We start from the raw sequence: 6784 nt of genomic DNA on the forward strand, positions 1-6784 counted from the left end.
GCTATACTTCCAAAAATCAGTGGCTTCAATAGAAGTGTCAGGCTGTGTCCTCCAGTCTGGATAGATCTGTCTGTATTCCTTGTGTGGATACCACTGATATCCTGTGTCTTTACAGCGGAATGACAATTCACTAGCAACATTAGATGAGCATATGTCAGGAACTAGGTTATAGGTTTCAATCCAACTGTAGTAACCAATGCCTTGTGGCCGATGGATAGAGACTAAATGATTTGTATGCTTTTTTCCGCCAGCTTCACGATGTGCACTGCAGAATGGACACTTCTTCCCGCAGCCAAACACTCTGCTGAAGAGCACCTGTTGAGGTTTGTTCACTGAGAGTCTGGTTAGCTTATGTCTTACATTCTTTTCATCACGTAGCTGATCTTCTAAGCGTTTATGCAGTTTTTCGATTGATGATTTAAAGCAATCTATAAACTCGGCAGGGTTCGAGTTGTTTAAAGCCAGACTTGCATTGAGCGCGTCACTTGGTATGACCAACTCTTTATTAAGACTTCTGCAGACATAGGTCACAAAACTGCTGATGTTGTTGCAGATGTCTGCCTTGCTCTGTGCACTTTCAACAGCTTCCTTGAGTTTGTTGATGATTACATTCAGATGTTTAATTTCCAACTTCGAAAGAGCCCCTTTCTTTGAAAAATGTTCAGTGATCTTCTCTGAAATCCACTCAGTTACATATGTTTTATAGTGGTGTACGTACTCCAGAATATTGTTGAAGTTATCATCCAAAAATAACCTTTTTTTTAAAAGCGAAAACTGGAAAAATGACCATGTGCTAAAATCAAGGCCTCTTTCACCTGACAACATTTCATCCACAATGTCAGGTCCAAGACGTTTCTGGATGTATTCCATCACGGCAGGGGTGAAGCATTGCCAGACACACATCTCTGCTTTGTTCTGACACTGGTCTCGTTGGTGGTAGAGGTCTTTATAGTCAGCTAACCATTGGTCCTTGAACCGTTCAAGAGGTTTCAAAGGGTCAGTTCTCTGTATGTAGTCGTCAAGCATTTTCTGGAAAGCTCTTGCTGCGTTCCCGCAGATGTGGATCTTGAGAGCTGCTTCAATTTCAGGGGTTGTCTCTGGTTCCTTGCAGCTTTCCAAATTCTTGTCAATGGAGCACAACAGTTCTTGTATGTCAGCACTATTGTAGTCTGATTTTGGTTCCGTCTTATTTGTAATGTTTCGTTCTGATATATTATTTTTTCACATGCCAATTGTATTAACCTGTGTTTTTTATTCCTCTCTGCAGGCCGCAGAGAACCTCTGAGTCTTTTTTAAAAAATCTGTTTTTACAACTGCAAAAAAAGGTCTAGTGCCACACTGATCTAAACTGGTGTTTTTTGATAGCATCTCTCGTACTTCTCCACTTTTCATTTCCAAGTTATTGTGTAACAGTCTGTATGTCTCCTTCACCACGTCTTGCCTTGGTAGAGCAGTAAAGGAATTCTCTTTCAGAATGTCATTCCATGTTTTTTTCAAATTCCTCATTCAGTTCACTCTCGGAGAGTACATTTGTTCTATTCCTGCAGACTTTGATCAAACCAAGCACTTTGTCTCTCAAGGTGTCCCTCTGCTTTTGCTTTATTTCTTCCACCTTTTCTATTCCCTTTTGTTTCAAAATAGCATTCTCAAATTTGATCCATATATCAGTCTCAACCTCTCTTCGAAGTCCCCGTGCACTATTAAAAAAGTCCTCCTTGTGATTTTCGACAAGATGCGCATGTTCCAACTCATTTTCAAAGTATTGCTGAATCGTATCTAAAAGTTTTTTTTTCGTATATAAAACTCATTATCAGCTTCACATTTTAAAGCAGCCAATATTCTATCAAGATTAACGGCACTTTCTGACTGCTCAGACATTACACCCATGTTGGAGATTTTGGTTTCAGACTTTGTGTACGAGTCAGTCATGTGCTTCTTGAAGGCCCATTCCCAAGTGTTAAACTCACCACAAAGTTTGGAGTACGCTTCAGTGATGAGGCTGTTGTGAAAACTGAAAATTAAGTTTTCAAATTGGACAACCTTCCAGAGACTTCGAATCCATTCTGCAAATGCCATGAAATCCTGTGCTGGTAATTTTGTTTTCTTCAAAATGTCAAGAATGCCATCCTTAAAGTTATTCACCTCCTCGCTGTAACCAGTGTTAACAGGTGCCATTGGAGGAGTTCCAAGCCACAATCCAGGTATGTACCAATTGTTTCCATCAATGTTATACTCTAGAATGTCTGTAAATTTCTTTTTGTTGCCCCTTTTCTCCATTTTAGCAGCTGCTTGTGTCATTTCATCTAGCTGCTGCAAGAACATCTTTCTCTCTCATGCTTTCTTTTCATGCACAGCAACCTCTGCAGTGTTTTGGTGCACAAAATGACAACAGGGCTTTTCCCCCACCTCCTTTATGCGGAGAAAGGCATGGACAACAATTTGCAAAGTGTCTTTCATTTCTGTAGCATTTTCCATGGAAATGTTGACTATAGTAATGTCGCTCAATCCAACAACCAGGGTCGCAAGTTTATTATCATGCTCGTAACTATCAGCTAGTTTCGCCAGCTCTAGAGATTTTAATCCTTCAGTGACAATTATAAGGATATAGTCACACCGAAGCTCTGATCTGAATTCCTCAGATACGCCAATTAGAAGCATGAAGGCGACTCTTGTGCATCTGCCACTGCTAACTGCAAACTGAACTCCAAACATTGTGTTGAGGAGAGTTGACTTCCCAGAGCCTTGGACTCCTAAAATGGTTACAACTCGTATCCTGTTGTGAGGTGTTGTCAGTGTGTTAAGTGTCGTAAGCACATCTCCAATCCACGTCAGTGGAATATTTGAAGCATCTCCATCAATAAGTTCTAAAGGAAATCCATTTAGCATTAACTGAGCACAAATTTCTGGCCGTTTTTTAAGGGGAGAATGGTTCCAGTTTCCTTGGAAGTGTGCAGACACATAGAGTTGACTTAACTCTCTTGTGAAGTGTTGGATTCCTAAAGAGCTGCTGGCAATCTGATTATCCAGATCTCTGAGGCGTTCTTTATCTTCTGTGGGATTCCTACATATTTCCCTATACTGCTTGTCAAGTTTGGATATGTGCTTTCTTGTTAGACTGTCCAAATGAATTTTCATCCATTTGAGAAAATACAGCTGTTCATTCCAGGAGCAGCACAAACCAGAGATGAATTTAACTATTGCTTCTCTCATGTCGTTGCTTCCTTGTTCCATTTTTAGATTATAGATTTTACTTTTAAGTTCACTCTTGTATTGCTCAATGTTTTTTTCTGTGCCTTTCTGAGTCGACACGTCTCTTTCTCCAGTTTGGATATCTCTTTTAATGGTTTCCCTTGCAAAGGCAGTTCTATCATTTTATATTCAGGTATACTTCCAATGTCTTTTGTGATTTTGGCTGCCTTTATCTTTGCATTTTGACAAATGCCGTCATTCTCATCTACATCAATCCCCAGATCTGGTGCAATCTTTGACATCTTTCCGATGCTTACGTTTGAAGAATCTGCAAGTATTTTAGCAACAGAGTGAATCAACAAATTCATCATCATTCATCTTTCCATGCTTGAGGATTACGGAGTCTGTTTTGAGCTTCATCTGTGCCAAACTTTGTTCCAAATTGTTTCTTGAGTTTTGATCATTTGTGGTACAAACCAGAACCAATTTTGATCTGAGTTGCAGGGAATTCAGAAATGCCTGGTTTGAGTCCAAATCATCACAGAACAGAAAAACTGCAGAGGACGTTTGGCTCAGGAAGGCAAATTGGACCTCAAATTCAGAAACATCGCCACGGAGATTAGCCATGGCTACTGGCTCTTTTGAATTTGTCAATAGTTTCCTTTCCACTAGGAAAATACCAGCTTATTTCAACAAGGCCATTACAGATCTTTCTTTGAACATTTCCATGTGCCAGTTTCCAATGAACAAAGGTGTTTTTTCCTAGTCTGACAAAAAGAGATAAGGGGCAAATGGGTCAGCACAATGCTGTTTTCCTCTAAACCATGGGATCTAAACTGCTTTGTTATGTCCCTCAAGGCCCAAAGCATCAGAGTGCACTCTTTTGTGTCACAGTTTGGCAGCAGCAAAGGTACAGCGAACTGACACATTGACATTTTAGAGCCATTTCTTGCTGGAGGAAAGGATCAGCGCAGTGGAAGAGAGCTGTGATCAAATCTAGTGGATTACTTCCTTTCCTATCTTCAGATGTCTTGATGATATTAATGCCTTTCTTTTTACATGTTTCAGAGTTACTCTTTGAAGCATTATTTTATTCTTCTGGCTGATGAATTGACCATCATGAGCTTTCTGGGAAAAAGCCACGGCAAAGATGTAAAATTATGTGCAGTTTGACCCTCATCTGATGGTTTCCTCAATTCCAACACAGATTTTAGAGTCAGTTTATTCTTCAAGTGGCTTTGTAGACCTAGTTCCATTAACACAGATTCCATAGTTATGTCTGCAATGCAAGGTTATACAGTTTATAGATCTGTTTCAAATCATGCTAAGAAGTGATTGTGTGATATGATTCTTTCTCTGCTGAAAAGACCAGCATATACTGTATGTTTGGGATGCTGATGCTGCCCCAAACAAGCTTTATAACCAACATTTTTTCACTCACATTCATTTGAACAGTTTAAACTGCATTCAGGATATTCACTTATTCAGTTCATCCATTTGGACTGAACCTCTGCTGTTTCAGCTACAGGAAACACCAACCAGCATAAACCATGTTCATGCAGGTCTTTTCAGCAGGGTCATATTGGCCTTATTATTTGATTAGGAAAAAATAGTAACTCACTTGTGCGATGTGTGATTTTAACAGGAGAGCTCTCAAGTTTTGTGCCATTTAACTCAACTAAAGTGCGGACAGAGAAGGAATATTCAGTTCCTGGTTTTAAATTTGATACATTAATCTCTGCCTGATCTGTAAACGATTCCATTGCATTGGTTTCGCTGCTCCAAATCACCCTGAATCTGTGAGGATCTGTCCATTTCAGACAAACAGAACTTGCCTCGTTTTTGATCTGCAGGTTTTCAGGTGAGAGTGGCTCTGTAGGGGATTATAAAACATCACATTTTGTAATTCCATTTGTGTATTGGCAAAATTATTATGAAAATGTACTAGCTGTCACATGTCACTTACTTGTATGGACCATTAAAACAGATGGTTTACTTAGTTTGTCATTATTCACTATTGTGTTTATTGTAGCTCTGTACTCAGTGGCAGGAAGAAGATCCACCATTGCAATGGTATTTTAATTTGATTTCACATTCGCTGATTCTGCTTTCTCTCCATTTTTTATACATAATCACTTGGAAATTGTAGAGACTGAGATCCATTTTCTGAGGTGACATCCAATTTAATCGTACAGTTGTTGCATCCTCTGAGACATATTCAAAATTCTCAGCTGCTGGTACTGCTTCAGAAAAAAAAATAAAAAATACATAAGTAAACAAAGTAGCCTATAAATAATGATGAATCAAATAAAAGCATCATTCACCCAACTGATTCAGTCAAAGAGTCATCCATTTTTTCAATAATTCAATTAGGCTATTCCTTACTTATAAGGAACAACAGCTTGTTAGATACATGTTAGGTTGCTTAAATAGACTAAACCTTATCATTCAGGAGTATGCTTTTGAATTTAAAGAAGTAGTCACCATAGATGAGGTTGGTACTACTATAAATTCGAAGGAGCTAATGACATTAAAGTGTTAAAGAATTATATATTACATTATAAGGGGAATTACACAATTTTCTCTTGCTTTTATTAATGGAATTGGTCGAATATGTAAAGATACTGTTATAGATCTATGACCACGAGAGATCCGCATCAAACCCACACTATCATTATTCATGCCATTGCTGTCAAGCACCATTAAGGATTTAAAAAAAGATAAGAAGTCTATATGCTTCGTGCTCATTTTAGATAAGAACTTAATACAAATACATAGCAGCCTGATATGAAAGTGCTCGTTTGCCAAAGTATGTTTTTAAGCTACTGAAAATACTATTTTAATTATAGTCTCATGAATTTATTTATTTTTTTAAACTTTGTTGCAGTTAACTGTTTTAAGATATTTCCCAGATTGCCATGATCAGAGCATGAGATAAGTTCCTGTAATCTTTAAAACTTGACAGGCAATCCTTCCTCAAAAAAATGCACATCTAAAACATACAACCTATGAAGATATTCAAAGAACGAAGAATAACAACTCATAGTTTCGTGACTTTGGTTTAGCTATTATGAAAACGTATCTTTTTTTATCCTTGCTTGCAAAACCCAATAGAGAAAACGTAGATTTTGAAACAATTTCTGCCCCATTTTCTAAGCAAATCTATGCACATAAGCAGAGGCGGATTTAGTGAATTGGGGGCCCCAGGCAAAATATAGGAATGGGGGCCTATACATTTGCACACATTTTCCTAGATCAACCTTGCGGTTCCTTTTTTGTTGTGATGCTTGCTGCTGCACGATGGTGCCCCATAGTTGTGTCCAATGTTTCTACATTTTTCATGTACATGTTATAATGGCTTTCTTTCATGTTGTAGACCACAAAATAGCAACTGATTTACAGTTTTCACAAAAACAAAATAAATTATAAAATTCTGGATGAACAGCTGAGACGTGACGAGGCTCTGGATGAACAGCTGCGACTTGAATCATGAAGATCAGCTGCGACTTGACTCAAAATTATCAGCTGTGACTTGACTAGACTCGTGCAAAGGAACTGTGACTTGACTAGACTCGTGATGATCAACTGTGGTTTG

General features: G+C 38.4%; 1 pseudogene; it reads right to left on the reverse strand.

Moving 5' to 3' along the window:
* Nucleotides 1-253: 253 nt before the first annotated feature.
* The window catches only part of LOC107559682 (interferon-induced very large GTPase 1-like), an 8084-nt pseudogene continuing 1553 nt past the window's right edge, over nucleotides 254-6784 (reverse strand).

The sequence above is a fragment of the Sinocyclocheilus grahami genome, unplaced genomic scaffold, assembly GCF_001515645.1.
Source record: "Sinocyclocheilus grahami isolate Dianchi unplaced genomic scaffold, SAMN03320097.WGS_v1.1 scaffold695.1, whole genome shotgun sequence".
Lineage (NCBI taxonomy): Eukaryota > Metazoa > Chordata > Actinopteri > Cypriniformes > Cyprinidae > Sinocyclocheilus > Sinocyclocheilus grahami.